This window comes from Pelodiscus sinensis, chromosome 5, assembly GCF_052426305.1.
Source record: "Pelodiscus sinensis isolate ZL-2025 chromosome 5, ASM5242630v1, whole genome shotgun sequence".
NCBI classification, from domain to species: Eukaryota; Metazoa; Chordata; order Testudines; family Trionychidae; genus Pelodiscus; species Pelodiscus sinensis.
In genome coordinates, this window is record NC_143056.1 from 820,513 (window position 1) to 836,563 (window position 16,051).

Here is a 16,051-nt window from a genome sequence, read left to right on the forward strand (position 1 = left end):
ATATCTTTTTTCAAAATAACTTTTTTGAAGTGAGATATTTCAAAATAATGCTGGAGTGTTGACGTACCGTCAGTGATTTCCGGTATTGTAAACTGTCTTTGGCATTCCATGTACAGCTTGTGATGGGGCAGCGGAACCCCACCCTGCAGGGGAGGTGCCAGAGTAAGCGGCCCCACCAGAAAGCCAAACCCTGCCGGCGCGGAGCTAGGAGACGCGACGGCCGGCATGGGCCGAGGGGAGGGAGAGCCAGCGATGGCGTTAAGCCCCGGTGCATGCGCGAAGGCAGAGGCGATGCCAGGACGTAAGAGGCCGTACCTGGAAGTGCGGAGTGGCACGTAGGGGTGGGGAACGTGGAGGATTGGCAGGAGGAAGTCAGGCAGACCCGGCAAAAGGGGGCAATGGGCCTGTGTGAGGGGCCGGTGTCCGGAGGAGGAGGGGGGATAGGCGGACACGGCGGCCAGCCTGTGGGAGGAATCTTTCCCAGGTGAGAGCGCAGAGGGGGTGAGGAAGCTACCCAGGGCGGGCAGATGGAGTACTGCTTGCAGGCTGACAAATTGCGGAAGACAGACCGATCAGCGAGGTTGGGGGAAGAGTCTCCCCACCTTAGGGCTCTGGGTTTGGACCCAGAGAGGGGGCGGGCCTGGGTCACCCCACTGCCCTTGTGGGCGTAGCGGAGAGTGCGAATTGCCAGTGAACGACCCTGAGCGGACGTACGATCCTAAAAAGGGGGCGTACCCCCCTGGGTAGAGGGCGCAGCACCTCACACAGCTATATAAAAATCTGTCACTGCAGATATATAGCATTAGATTATATCTATGGAAGAGCAGATTGAATGGATTTGTTAATTATTTCATATCTAGGCATTTCCAAATGTAGTTAAACTTGTTTACTGAGAATTCTGCATATCCAGCACCACTTTTCATTCTCTGACACCAGATTTGCCAGAATAATATTTTTAAATATTGCTTTGCTGCACTCATTTCAGTCTGTTGGAGTGATATGTTCTGTCAGCATTGTGTATTCCTAGACCATAGATCAGCGTCAATTGGCCAAAGACTCTACTGAAGTAAATCAGTAAAATTCCAGAGTCAGTGAAGCTGCACCCATTTACCCCACAAAGAATTTGGCTCCATATCTCCACAGTGATATGGGATTGGTCCACAGTCGATATCTCCACAGTTGGGATTGGTCCTGCCTAGGGCAGGGGGCTGGACTTGATGACCTTCTGAGGTCTCGTTCAGCTCTATGGTTCTATGATTCTATGATATTCGGACAGTTTCTAAACAAATTTCACTACACATGGAAACAGTAGTACACATCTGTGACGGACCGGGCCGTGTCTGGGCACAGATGAGGGTGTCCGCTCAGGGCGAATTGCTCGAATCCGGGGCTCCTTACAGCCCCCGACTGGTGACCTCTCCACACAGGCCACAAACCAGTCCCACAGAGCGCTTCAGCTGCCTGCCTGAAGCCTCCCGAGCAAAACCCCTCCGACACCCCAGCAATATCCGTGCCCCAGATGGCTCCGGGCCTCATACACAGGTGGGGGGTCCAAACACCCAATCCCACTGTCACGTTGCTGAATTGGAGGGAAGCAGCCAGATCGCTGCTGCACCCCTAGGTGGGGGTGTTAGCCCCAGAAATTGGTGTGGGGGGAGCCATGTGGGGTATTGAATGGGAGCTTATTGTTTGTTGATCTTATGTACGCTATTTGTGTGAGTGTATAATGTCTATGTGTGTAGGTAGGAACCTGTAATCTGTGTGGAAGCTGAATATTTCTGTGAATGTGGTTGAGCATTGCTATGGACAGGCTGAGTAGTGAAGCCCTGTGGAACAATGGCCCTTGATGGCCCAAAGACACACTTAAAGCAGGAGGGCGGAGACCCAAGAGCTGCCAGCAGAGAGAGGCTGAGGACCAGGTGACCTGCTACATACAAGAAGAGGCCGGGAAGGAGTATAAAGAGGCCATGTGGTCGATGCCATTTTGTTCTCAGCTCAGCACTTCATCCCAGAGGCAGCACTGCAGGGATTGAAGAGCCCGGAAGACCTGTGAACCCATCCTGATCGTAGGATGTGCAATAAGAACTTTTAAACCAGCAGCTGTAACATCTCTGCTAGAGCCTGCATCGAGAACTGGGAGATTCGGTGCATGTAACGTACTGTACTTTAATAACCTTACTCTCATGCTTTTCTTTCCTGTAATAATAAACCTTTAGATATAGATTCTAAAGGATTGGCCCAGCGTGATTTGTGGGTAAGGTCCAGAGGGTAAATTGACCAGGAATCTGTGGCTGGGTTCTTGGAACCGGACAGAACTTGTCCGGGCTCTTCAATCCCTGCAGTGCTGCCTCTGAGATGAAGTGCTGAGCTGAGAACAAAATGGTATCGACCGCATGGCCTCTTTATACTCCCTTCCTGGCCTCTTCTTGTATGCAGCGAGTCACCTGGTCAGAGGTCAATCTCTATGTTCCCTGCTGGCTGCCCTCAGCTGACAAATCCCATTCTTTGGGTGTGTCCATAGCCCATTGAGAGCCATTGTTCCACAGGGCTTCGCTACTCAGCCTGTCCATAGCAATGCTTAACCACATTCAGAGAAATATTCAGCTTCCACACAGATTACAGATTCCTACCTACACACGCAGACATTATATACTCACATAAATAGCGTACATAAGATTAACAAACAATAAGCTCCCATTCAATACCCCACATTGCTCCCTTTTATACCAATTTCTGGGGCCAACACTCCCACCTAGGGGTGCAGCAGCGATCTGGCTGCTTCCCTCCAATTCAGTAATGTGACAACATCCCAACATCCAAATCCATGGGAGCTAAAAGTGAGTCCGGTCCCTACTGTATTTCCTTATAGGTATTTTCACTGCAGTGAATTATTCAACAAGTATCTCTGTGCAGAAATACAGTGAAAGAGAGCAGTGTCCCTTCAGGACCCACCGCTGCCTGAAGCCTTTCTGTATAAGTTCTTTCTAGTATAAATGATTCTTTTATCATTTGCATAACGGGTGTACCGTATTGATAGAACTTAGTCTATGAGAAGTTCCACTGCAGTTGTCTTGCTAAAGAGATTAGACAACATTCTATTTAACATGCCAAAGTCTTCGAGATGGTTTTGAATTCCTTCCAATAGTGAGTTGGTAATCCTATTAGCATCAATAGAAAATGCCAAGTAATTTTCAATAAGAAATGTACCAGGAACAGACAAAGCTTCTGGGATGAATGTTTACAGTGCTTAGATCCTCTACAATTTCATTGTATGCAAATCAGATGCTAAAATTCTCCTGTTGCTTCAGGAGACACAAGCTGGACTTGGGCCTTTGTAATTTTCTGAAAACAACTGCCCGCAAACAACAGAAAACATCATAAAAAACAGTGAATAGTCTTGCAGTACCTTAAAGACTAACAAACCATGTAGATGGAAACATGAGCTTTGGTGGGCACAACCCACTGCTTCAGATGACTGGAGTATTAGAAGTCCAGATCCAAGAGTAAATAAGGAAAGGTGGGGGGGGGGGAAAGGGAGAAGGGAGGGGAAAAAGAGACAAAAATAGTGAATTGGATTGTTCAAGTTACAAGAGGCTGATAAGAACAATTGACTCCTCTAGAAGCACCCATTGGTTGGTTGGTTAAGTCACTAGGGTATGGAAGGTTATGTGTGAGCCAGCCGATATCTATTCATTCCTCTCTGGTAGGAATCAAACTTGTAAATGAAGTTACGTTCCAGCCCTTCCCTGTGTATTTGGCTTCTGGAATTGTCCTGAAACAACACGGTGACTTTGAGATCCATTGATGAGTGTCCGGGCACGTTAAAGTGTCTCCAACAGTTTCTGCGTGTTGCTTTTTCGGAGATCTGTTTTGTGTCCATTAATTCTTTCCCATAGAGACTGTCCAGTCTGGCCAATATACCTGGCAGAGGGGCATTGCTGGCATTCGATGGCATAGACCACATTCGTGGACGTGCAGTTCAATGAGCCCTTGATGTAGTGGCCGATGTGGCTGGGTCCAGTGATGAAATCGCTGGTGTAGATGTGTGGGCAGAGTTGGCACCGGGGCTGATTGCAGGGGTGGGGTTGTCACATTACCAAATTGGAGGGAAGCAGCCAGATCGCTGCTGCACCCCTAGGTGGGGGTGTTGGCCCCAGAAATTGATATGGGGGGAGCCATGTGGGGTATTGAATGGGAGCTTATTGTTTGTTAATCTTATGTACACTATTTATGTGAGTGTATAATGTCTGTGTGTGTAGGTAGGAATCTGTAATCTGTGTGGAAGCTGAATATTTCTGTGAATGTGGTTAAGCATGGCTATGGACAGGCTGAGTAGCAAAGCCCTGTAGAACAATGACTCTCAATAGGCGATGGACACACCCAAAGAATGGGATTTGTCACCTGAGGGCAGCCAGCAGGAAACATAGAGATTGGCCTCTGACCAGGTGACTGGCTGCATACAAGAAGAGGCCAGGAAGGAGTATAAAGAGGCCATGCGGTCGATGCAATTTTGTTCTCAGCTCAGCACTTCATCCCAGAGGCAGCACTGCAGGGATTGAAGAGCCCAGAAGACCTGTGAACCCATCCTGATTGCAGGATGTGCAATAAGGACTTTTAACCAGCAGCTGCAACATCTCTGCTAGAGCCTGCATCGAGGACTGGGAGATTCGGTGCATGTAACGTACTGTACTTTAATAACCTTACTCTCATGCTTTTCTTTCTTGTAATAATAAACCTTTAGATATAGATTCTAAAGGATTGGCCCAGCGTGATTTGTGGGTAAGGTCCAGAGGGTAAATTGACCAGGGATCTGTGGCTGGTTTCTTGGAACCGGACAGAACTTGTTCGGGGTAGGTGGGATTGGGTGCTAGGACCCCCCACCTGTGTATAGGCCCGGGGCCATCTGGGGCACGGATATTGCTGGGGTGTCGGAGGGGTTTTGCTCGGGAGGCTTCAGGCAGGCTGCTGAAGCGCTCTGTGAGACTGGTTTGTGGCCTGTGTGGAGAGGTCGCCAGTCAGGGGGACTGTAAAGAGCCCCGGATTTGAGCAATTCGCCCTGAGCTGACGCCCTAAGCTGTGCCCAGACACGGCCCGGTCCGTCACAGGGGTCCTGGATGATTATGATGGAGGTGTGTTGGGTGGTTACTGAACAGAATTTGTCTGAGGGTAGGGGGTGTCTGTCGGTGAGGACTGGCTTGTCCCCCAAGGCTTGTGAGAGTGCCGCGCGGCTATGGGGTCCTAACTAGCCGTCATTTAAAAATGGCGCCGGCCGGCTTTATGCAAATGAAGCCCGGGAAATTCAAATCCCGGGCTTCATTTGCAACTCCGTATGACTACATTACCCCCCCTAGTTTGAACTAGGGGGTAGTGTAGACATGCCCATAGGGGTGATAATAGGGGAAGTTTCTGTGAGGTAATGACATTGGGGTGATAATTGGGGAAGCTATCTTTGTAATGGGTGAGATAATTAGAGTCTTTGTTTAAACCCATACATAAAGTGTCAAATTTAAGCATGAATGACAATTCTGAAGCTTCTCGTTGAAGTCTGGAGTTAAAGTCTCTTTGAAGCAATATGCATGTTTTAAGGTCATTGAGGGAATGGTCAGTCTGGCTGAAATGGCAAGCAACAGCTTTCTCTCTGTGAGAGTCTTATGGCTGTTTTGTGTGCATTGATTCTTTGGCTAAGGGTGTTTGTCTCTGTCTGTGGGACTGGAGCAACTCCGGTTGTATCTTAGGGCTTGGCTGTAAACAATAGATTGAGAAATATGTCTGGGATGGAAGCTGGAGGCATGAAGGTCAGTGTAGCGGTTGGTGGGTTTCCGGTGTCAGGTGGTAGAAATGTGTCTGTCGTGTTACTGTATTGTAGTGTCAAGGAAGTGGAGCTCTCGTGTGCACTGATCCAGGCTGAGGTTGATGGTGGGGATTTCAACAACAATTGGGGTCTAAGCACAAAGCAGAGCGGAAGAATGACTTCTCGTGTCTTGCTCACAACACTCCTGTTAATGCTTCCCAGAATCATGTTGGCTTTTTTTGCAACAGTGTCACACTGTTGACTCATATTTAGCTTGTGGTCCACTCTGACCCCTAGATCGCTTTCTGCTGTACTCCTTCCTAGACAATCGCTTCCCATTGTGTGTGTGTGAAACTGATTGTTCCTTCCTAAGTGGAGCACTTTGCATTTGTCCTTATTAAACTTCATCCTGTTTCCCTCAGACCATTTCTCCAGTTTGTCCAGATCATTTTGAATTATGGCCCTGTCCTCCAGAGCAGTTACAACCCCTCCCAGCGTGGTATCATCCGCAACTTAATAATCATACTCTCTATTCCAGCATTTCCCAAACTATGGGCTGTGGCCTGGTACCGGTACATGGGAAAAAAGTACCGGGCCTCAGCATGGCTGCTGGGGTGTTCCAGGCTCCTGGAGTGCCCGTGTGGTGCCAGGTCCTCCAAGGGCTGGGCTGGGCTGGGTGGAGGATGCAGCCGAGTGCTCCAGGCTCCCGGCAGAGGCGTAGCTAGGGGGGAAAGGAGGGAGGGTGGGGGCGCCGGGCTGGGCTGTGGGGTGGGGAGGTGTGGCGCGCTGGGCTCATCTGGGCTGCAGGAGGAGGGAGGTGCTGGGAACCCAGCGCTGGATTCAAGGAGACGGAGGGAGGAAGGGGCAGGGAATCAGTACGGGGCTCAGCATCTCTGCGCAGTTTGGGGGGAGGTGCAGGGAAACAGAGCTCAGCTGGGCTGCGAGAGTGAAGAGATGTGGGGTGCTGGGCTGAGCTGGGCTATGGGAGTGGGGAGGTGTGGGGTGCTGGGCTGGGCTGGGGGGGAGGTGTGGGGCTGCTGGGCTGGGCTGTGGCAGAGGGGAGGTGCGGGGTGTTGGGCTGGGCTGGGGGGGAGGTGTGGGGTTGCTGGGCTGGGCTGTGGGAATGGGGAGGTGTAGGGGGCTGGGCTGGGCTGGGGGGGAGGTGTGGGGCTGCTGGGCTGGGCTGTGGCAGTGGGGAGGTGCGGGGTGTTGGGCTGGGCTGGGGGGGAGGTGTGGGGTTGCTGGGCTGGGCTGTGGGAATGGGGAGGTGTAGGGGGCTGGGCTGGGCTGGGCTGGGGGGGAAGGTGCAGAGCCCGGAGCTCAGTTTGGCTGCAGGAGGAGGGAGGTGCCAGAACCGGGGCTAGACTCAAGGGGAGGGAGGGGCAGGAAATCAGAGCTGGGCTCAGTAGTTCTGCGGGGCTTGGGGAGGTGCAGGGAAGTGGGGCTCAGCTGTGCTATGGGGGAGGCATGCAGGGAACCAGTGCGGGGCTTAGCTGCTGAGGTGGATGGGGGACGGCATAGGGAACACAGCTGGGCGGTGAGGGGCTGCAGGGAACTGGTGCTGCACTCCCTTGCATTGTGGGGATGGTTTTGGGGGACGTGCAGGGAACCAGCGGGGGTGGACAGCTCAGCTGGGTGGCAGGGGAGAGAGATGCAAAGAAGCCTAGTGAGGAGAGGGGGGAACCAGGAGCCCTGAAATGACCTCCCTGGTCCAAAAAATCCCTCTTGTGGGACCAGTCAGGTCCAGAGGGTGCCAGACCAGGGAGGTCCAACCCCTACTCAAGTCCCGTCCTTGCACCCTTCCTCCTAGCCAGATACCCTATCCCCAATCTGCTCCTGCTCCCGCCTCCCGGAGTGCCCCTGCAGCACTGGGTCCCCCGGAGGATGCAGCCGGGTGATACAGTGAAAATTTATTCATTGTTCATTCTTTTTGTGTGTGTGTTTATATTTTTGGGCTGCAAAGAAGAGTACTGAAAAAACCAGGTTCCAGCTAAAGTAACAAGTTTGGGAAACCCTGATCTAGCCAGCTTGCTATCCATCTTCCAGTCCATTTATCCAATCCATACTCCTTTAACTTGCTGGCAAGAATATTTTGGGTGACCATATCAAAAGCTTTGCTAAAGCTGGCACTGGGGCCTTTGGGAGGACCAGAAACAGCTTATTTGCATATTCATCATTTGGTTAATGAATATGCGAATATCCATTCACTGTTACCAGTCTTCCAAAAGCTTGTGAATTGATTTACTAGTCCCCATGTCAAAAAGTTTGGGAACCCCTGCTCTATGCCATCATCTAAATCTAAATCGTTGATGAAGATATTGAACAGAACCGGTTCCAAAACAGACTCTTGTGGTACCCCACTTGTTATGCCCTTCCAGCGTGATTGTGAACCATTCATGACTACTCGCTAAAAGCAGTTATCCAGCCAGTTATGCACCCACTTTATAGTAGCCCCATCTAAGTTGCATTTCCCTTGTTTATTGATGATACTGTGCCAAATGCTTTACTAAAATCTAGCTAACCACGTCCACCACTTCTCCCTTATCCACAAGGCTTGATATCCTATCAAAGAAAGCTATCCAATTGGTTTGGCATGATTTGTGCTTTACAAATCCATGCTGGCTGTTACCAATCACCTTATTATCTTCCAGGTGTTTGCAGATGTTTCCTTAATTGCTTGCACCCCCGACCTACCCAGCAGCTGTCGTTCTGTGCTCCAGGGGCTGCAGGGTCTCGGAGGGGATCAGCTGGATATTCTTCTTCAACATGCTTCCGAGTTCCCGCAAACCACTTTGCACCTGTTAGCCATCCCCTAACGATCTGCCACGACAAGACGGACCTCCCTGGGCCAGCACCTCGGGACTTGACCTCTCCCCAATGAGGGATTTTGCCAGCTCAGGGGAGGTCATTTCTGGCCCCTCCAGCCCCATCACATACCAGGCTCCCAACTGCGGTGGCCAGTCCCTCTGCTGGCAGCCCTGCAGCCCCACCAGTCATCTGGACACACCTGGAGTGTTGTGTCCAGTTCTGGGCCCCCCACTATAGAATGGATGTGGGCGCACTGGGGAGAGTCCAGCGGAGGGCGACCAAAATGATTCGGGGGCTGGAGCACATGACCTACAAGGAGAGGCTCAGGGATTTGGGCTTATTCAGTCTGCAGAAGAGAAGAGTGAGGGGGGATTTGGGAGCAGCCTTCAACTCCCTGAAGGGAGGTTCCAAAGAGGCTGGCGAGAGGCTGTTCTCAGTGGGGACAGGTGGCAGAGCAAGGAGCAGTGGACTCAAGTTGCAGTGGGGGAGGTCTAGGTTGGAGATTAGGACACAGTATTTCCCTAGGCGGGTGGGAAGCGCTGGGCTGGGTTCCCTAGGGAGGGGGTGGAATCTCCATCCCTAGAGGTTTTTAAGTCTCGGCTTGACACAGCCCTGGCCGGGTTGATTTAGTTGGGATTGGTCTTGCTATGGGCAGGGGGCTGGACTCGATGACTCCTGAGGTCTCTGGCAGCTTGATGGTTCTGGAACATCCATTGAACCTGGAGTGTCCATAAGAACCATCCAACATGCATCCCCCTCTGCTGCACTCAGAAGTCGATCCAGGAGCGTTTTCACTCTGACTTCCACAGGGCTGCACAACGGGGCTGGAGAGCTTCCCTCTGCTCCGCTCTCCCTGGCAACCCGCAAAGGAGAGAAGAAGAGAAGGCCCGAGTTTCCACCCGCCAGGGCTGGGCGGGCCCCCGGAGATGGCCTGGCCCCCGGCGGTAACTCTGTGTCAGTTGCATCCGATCCTCGCAGTGACAGATTCAAACACCCTCATTGCCATGCTCCGGTTTTCGTTCTGGGACAGGGCACTAAACTAGCATGAGCTGCAGGGCAGCGCAAGCAGGTGCTTGACGCTTGAGTCCATTAGGCCTGGGTGGGAAGCTCTTTTCCCAACCCTTGAATATTTTTGAGGGTTCAAATAAAATTCCCATCACTAATGGAGATGAAAAGTTGAAATGGCAAAAATCTGCACAAACCAAACAAAAAAGCAAACCAAACAAACAAAAAGCTTTTCGGGGCAATCAAAACGTCTGATTTTGGTACTTTTGACCTTTTTCTTGTATTTTCTAATTTGTTTAAAAATAACTTTTTATTCTAATTAGCTTAACTTCCAAAACAAGAAACAAAACACAAAAATAAATCATTTCAAATCAGTACCTTGCAATTTCTTGTTGAAAAACTATCCAAGGGATGTCGGGGTGAGGAAGTAACATTGTATCCAGTTGGGAGAGCCATTGAAGCCAAACCATGAACACTCACAATGCAGCTGGTTGTTTTGGAGGGAAAGCCAAGTCTGCATCAATCTTTTATTTCTTCGTTCTTTCCTTTTCTCACCTGCCTCTGAGTTTCCTGATGCTTGACGGGCGCCATGTCACAAAGCAGAAACACTGCACACAGCAAGTGCCATGAAAAACTGTTCTTTGATAGACTCCCAACTGTCTCTGGAGCCATGAGGTACTCCCCTACTGAAAGCCAAGCGAGTGTGCGAGTGAGTCCTTTTCCAGCTCCTTCTTAGCCATCCCATTCTAGTGAAACACAAGGGACCATGAACTAAAAAGCACAAAGGTTAGTGTGGGGGCTAAAAACAGAGGCTTAACTTTTTGTTCTTTTCCTTCTCTTGAGGTTCCATAAGCTCTGAAGAATAGTGATAGAAATGTAGCCGTGTTAGTCTGGGGTAGCTGAAGCAAAATGCAGAACAATGTAGCACTTTAAATACTAACAAGATGGTTTATTAGATGATGAGCTTTCGTGGGCCAGACCCACTTCCTCATTTTGATCTGAGGAAGTGGGTCTGGCCCACAAAAGCTCATCATCTAATAAACCATCTTGTTAGTCTTTAAAGTGCTACATTGTCCTGCATTTTGCATAAGCTCTGAGGCATACATCTCTGGCTCCGAAATTAGAGTTAGCCTTATCAACGGAGAGTGAAATGTCCCTGTTGCATATTCTGTTCATCATCATTGTTAACCAGGAGTCTGTCATAAACAGTGTGATCTGCAGCTGGTGGCTTGATTGTACAGCACCAAGCAAAACAGGATATGAAATTTTTCAGGGCTTTTCACTGGAGGATAATGAATAGGGCTCATTACAAAACTGCAGTTCAATCAAGCAGTGCTGAGGACTTCATAAATCACAAGAACGAAGCTCTCATACCTCGTTAGGATGCCAGGAATGAATTTACTTTTAATTATCAATCTCTTTCTTTAAATCCATTAATTTAATTCATCTCAAAAACATGTATTTTGGGGCAGCAAAGTATCAGCTAAACAGAAATGTACTGAGATAAATAAATCCCGGATGAAACTTCCACATCTTCAGTAGTTTCACCAGGAATTAATAGGGCCCCTCAGCACTAAAATGACTCCATCCGCAGAACAATTAGCAAATACACGTCCTATTTACATTTCAGCATGGCGCTATTCTGACAGCCAGGCAAACAAAAGCACAGGGCCATCATCTCTGAGCCTGTAACCCCCAGGGGTCTTACTCTGGTCCTCCTAGCTCTGGGAGGGGGAGAACCAGGGCAGACTCAGAGTTGAGGTTGCTAGGCAACCAAGAGAGAGAGGAGAGGCGCTATTCCAGCAATAGGGCCCAGTTGGATGGGGAGGGTGGCAGGAGCCACAGTGTCCACCAATGTTCCCTGCAATCTTTTCCACCCATGTGAGGAATAAGTTTCTATGTGCACCGAGACACATGTGGACGTGCACCACCAGTAGGAAGAAAACCTGGCTGGGGGCACTCTGCTCATCAGCGGGGTGGCATTGGAATCTCTCCTGAGGGGCCGCACAGGTGCTCTGCCCACAGGGAGTGGGGATGTCCACCAGCCGCCTGCCGAGGGAAAGCAGCGTTGGAGAGAAGGAGGGCAGGGGGAACTGAGGTCAGATGATGGACAGGGAAGAGCCGGGGACAGTAGAGCAACCCTGACCAATAAGCAGGTGTACAGGGAGATTCTGGCAAGCCAGTAAAGTGCCTGGACCACTACTGCACATTGCTAAACGCAGCCAGCCTCGCAGGCCAGCCAGAGGCCTATGGCCAGGTCAGGAGGGCAGGGAGTCTGGGGGCCAGAGAAAGAGCCATTTGACCCCGTGTCCTTCCTGATGATGAGATTTCTGTTGGAATTGCTAAGAGAGGCATCGCTTGTCCAGGCGCCCCCAGCAATGAGCCTGTCAGGCTGCAGGGCCTGCACATGCCCAACGCACCCAGCTGGCATCATCTAACAAGCTTTCTTGGAGTGACGTGCTGGTCCAGACTCCCGAATAAATCAGGTGCGACTCCTCAGAACACACCTTGTGGTCCCCCCGGCAGACAGAAGATTGGCCATCGGAAGACAGCTGCTGTCTCACTCGAGAGCCACACCCACCTTCAGTGATAGAAATGTAGCCGTGTTAGTCTGGGGCAGTTGAAGCAAAATGCAGGACAATGTAGCACTTTAACTTTGGAGGGTTAGGAGTGATTTTCTAACCTCTTGCAGACACACGTAAGCACCACTGTTCCCTGTAAGCTGAGCGCTTGGGCGGCTACACGAGAGAGTTTCCAACGCCACCCTGCTGATTAGCAGAGCACCCACAGCCTGTAGCAGGTGTTTCTACTGGTGGTGCACATCCTCACCCATCTTGGTGCAAATAACAACATTTATTCTGCACGCTAATGGAGAAAATTAGAGGGAGGATTGGTAAGTGCTTGAGAGTAAGTACAGTTTAACTTTAAGCGAAAGCACTCTTGTGCTGCCCATTTTGCACCAGCCACTTGCCAGTCACCTGAGTGTGTCTTCTTTGATTTACTTCCTCCCACCACCTCGCACAGAGTAAAGTTACCCAGAGTTTGGGCTGACAGATGCTGGGCAGCAGCAGGTCCTTGGAAGGCGTCTGCCTCTGGAAGCACTGGGAGGGATTGGGGGAAGGAGAGGAGATGGTGTCAGGGCGCATGCAGCCTTGACAGTGGCTTCTGGGCACCTGGAATCAACACCCCTCATCGCAGTAACTTCCAGTCAGGCAGACTGTGTCAGAGCCTGGCAGGCTGCAGAGACCACATGGCCAGAGCGGCTGCGCCTGCAGGCCGGGGCCCTGCCCGCTGCTCTGCGCTAGGCGTTCTGGCCAGCTTCACCCGAGTCCCGGGTCCCTTTGTGTGAGCCGCAGCCCTGGGCACAGGAGCAGCTGGACTCCTGCCTGATGGGGCGCCTGCCAGGAGTGATTCAGCCCCCGCTAGCGTCAGAGGAGCCCAGCGAGAGCCAGTCACGGAGCTGCGCGCCGCCCTTTAGTTCCTGGGACCCCTCTGCACCCTGCGGGGCGGGCTGAGGCCTGAGGGTTTCGTTCCCTACTGGCCATTAAAGCCATGGGGGGCCTAGCGCAGGGCTCTTGCCGTGCCGAAGGAAGGCAGCCAGGCGGCTATTACAGCTGCGGGCGACACCACGTACCCAATCAGCAAGGCCCCGCGGAACACGCACCCCAAGTGACATTTCATTCCTGCTGGGGCTGGGGCCGGCGGGCGAGCCATTGCGGGAGGTCCAGGGTGGATTGTAGGAAAAACTCTTTCCCTAGGCGGGGGGGAAGCGCTGGGCTGGGTTCCCTGGGGAGCGGGTGGGTCTCCATCCCTAGGGGTGTCTAAGTCCCATCTTGACAAAGCCCCGGCTGGGTTGGTTGAGTTGGGTTGGTCCTGCCTTGGGCAGGGGGCTGGACTCTGACTCCTGCGGCCTCTCCCAGCCCTGTGGCTCTATTGCCGCAGGGGAAGGGCCCCGCTGTCCCCCGGTGTGCTGGCTCTCCGTTGGGTCAGACGCACTCCCTGCATGACCCAGGGCCCGGGGGTGTGGACGGTGCGTCCCTGCTCCTCTGCAGAGCCCCCAGCTCCTGGCGTGTAAGTGGGGCTCACGCCCTGCTTAGCACTGCGGCCCAGCCTGCCAGGAAGGAGGGAGGGAGAGGAGGCCAAATGCGGCTCTGTGGGAAAAGAACAGGGAAGGTTCCCCTGGCTGAGCAGAAGGCGAGATCCAAAGGAGACCGGGCCTGTCCTCCAAAATCCATGACGTTAAAGGAGGTACGTGGCTGGCTGGGGCACCACATCTTACCACAGTGCACATCCACAGCCCGCTCAGAGAGCCTTTGCGCCGATAACGTTATCATTCACTCCAATGGCCAACGTAACTTGTCTGAAATGGGAAAAAGATCTTCCCACCCCCTTCCTTCCTTCCGTCTTCTCTTGTTTCTCATGGCTCTGAACTCCATGGCTCTGAACTCCTTGGCCCTCAGGCTGGAGGGGAATTCCACAGGCACCCATCGGAGGTGAGACGCGGGTCGTATGTTATTTCCAGCCTTGGCACCAGAGACCTTGTGAGGGAAAAACTATTCTCAAAATGTTGCCTGCCTAATCTGGCAGGCTTGTGAGGCCTGGGGAGTTCAGCTCTTGGGAGTCTTCTCCCCACTCGGCCTGACTTTGTGGGGGGAAGACCCCTTTATTATTTTATACCCTTTAATGTAGAGACAGGAAAAAACTGAATTCTGAAATGCAGAAGCAGCAGTGAGATGTGCCTAGTCCTTGGCCAGCCGTGAACAGTCCAGACGGCTTCTCTTTGGCTTGGCCTTCCCCAGGACCAAGTCCTGCTTCCATTGAAATTGGTGGTAAAATTGTCATGGACACCAATAGGAGCAAGCCCATGTGTCTACAGCAAAAGCTGGCAGAGCAGCATGAAACTTCATTGACTTTCTCATCTTGATGTTACAGTGAATGATGAACCAGGAAACTGCAGCATTTCTGCTGATGGAAGAATATCTGTTACCCACACAAGGCAGCCAGCTTTTCAAACCTCCCGGGGTAGCGGGCAGCATCCAGATTAGGTAATTAAGTTTAATTAAAAAGCCAGCACCCTGTATCTCTCTGCAGAGGGGGTTAGAACATGTGAATGGGTAATTGCAAAAACAGAACTCCCAGTCCAGCGTCAGCGAGAGCCATCGTTTCACTGCGTGCCAGGTCTGACCAATTTGGTGACGTTACTCCCTGTGAGGGGAGGCTAGGGTGTGTTGGGACTTCATACTAGGAACACCACCAGTAAACTCACTTCACCTGCCTTCTAGGCTCTAAGTAGAAGGGGAGTTTAGTAAATTTCTCCTGGGCCTACAAAACTCTAGGGCTACATCTACACTGCAGGCTCTTGTGCAAGAACTGTTTTGTGCAAGAGTTCTTGTGCAAAAGGCCTTCCACAAGAGCGCATCCACACTGCCATGTGCTTTTGTGCAAGCGTGTCCATGGCAGTGTGGATGCTCTCTTGCATAAGAAGCTCTGATGGCCATTTTAGCCATAGGGGTTTCTTGCGCAAGAAATTTGTGTTGCCTGGCTGCACTGCATTCTTCTGGAAGAGCTCTTGAGCAAGAGGGCTTATTCCTCGTGGAGAGAGGAATAACTCTTCCGGAAGAAGCCCTGTTTTCCGATGCTCTACTGTAAATTTACTTGCACAAGAACGTGCGTGCAGTGTAGACGCACTGCAAGTTTTTGCGCAAAAAGCCTGCAGTGTAGTCGTAGCCTTAGAATTGAGATAAGCCAAGCTATTAGAAGAGGATACATTACTGTTTATAGCCCTTTGTCCTTCTGTTCCTGAGTGTCTCATAAGCAGAATTCAGCATGTACCAGGGTTTCCTTGTTTAGCTGTATGCGCCCAGACAAAGCGGTGCTCACACAGTGTTCACTGCTCATGCTCTGTAGCCCTGTGCAAGTCCATTGCAGCAGCGCTCTACAAATCCTGGCTGAGCCAGAATTCCCATGCACACACTGGCAGGGAGATTTGTCTGACTTTTGCCTAGTAAACAAAAGCAGAAACCTAACGAACAGCAACAAAGACAAGCTGCCCATGCAAGTCAGTCTGCCTGGGACAGGGGTTCTCTGGCAGCATTTGCATTCTCCTCCCCATGTGCATTCTATCCATGCAAATGCCAACAGGGCTGGGTGTCCTTTTTGAGCCCTGCAGACAGGTGCTGGGAATTAGCTGACCAGCCTCTCCTGAGTGGGTTGCCTGGGTCCTAGAGAGGGATATAAAGGAGGGCCCTGGCTTCTTCAGAGCTGTTTGGAGGGGGGAGAGGCTAGGTTGCTGGGGCTGGAGGCAGGTGAGCAGGCCCTAGGCTGGGCCAGGGCCCTGGCCCTGAATGACAGATAGACAGAGGGCTCTCAGCTCAGCTGAGTGCAAAGCTGCTTTCCACACCTTTGCACCTGTTTGTTAGTGACTAGCTAGGAACTGGGTGAGGCTGG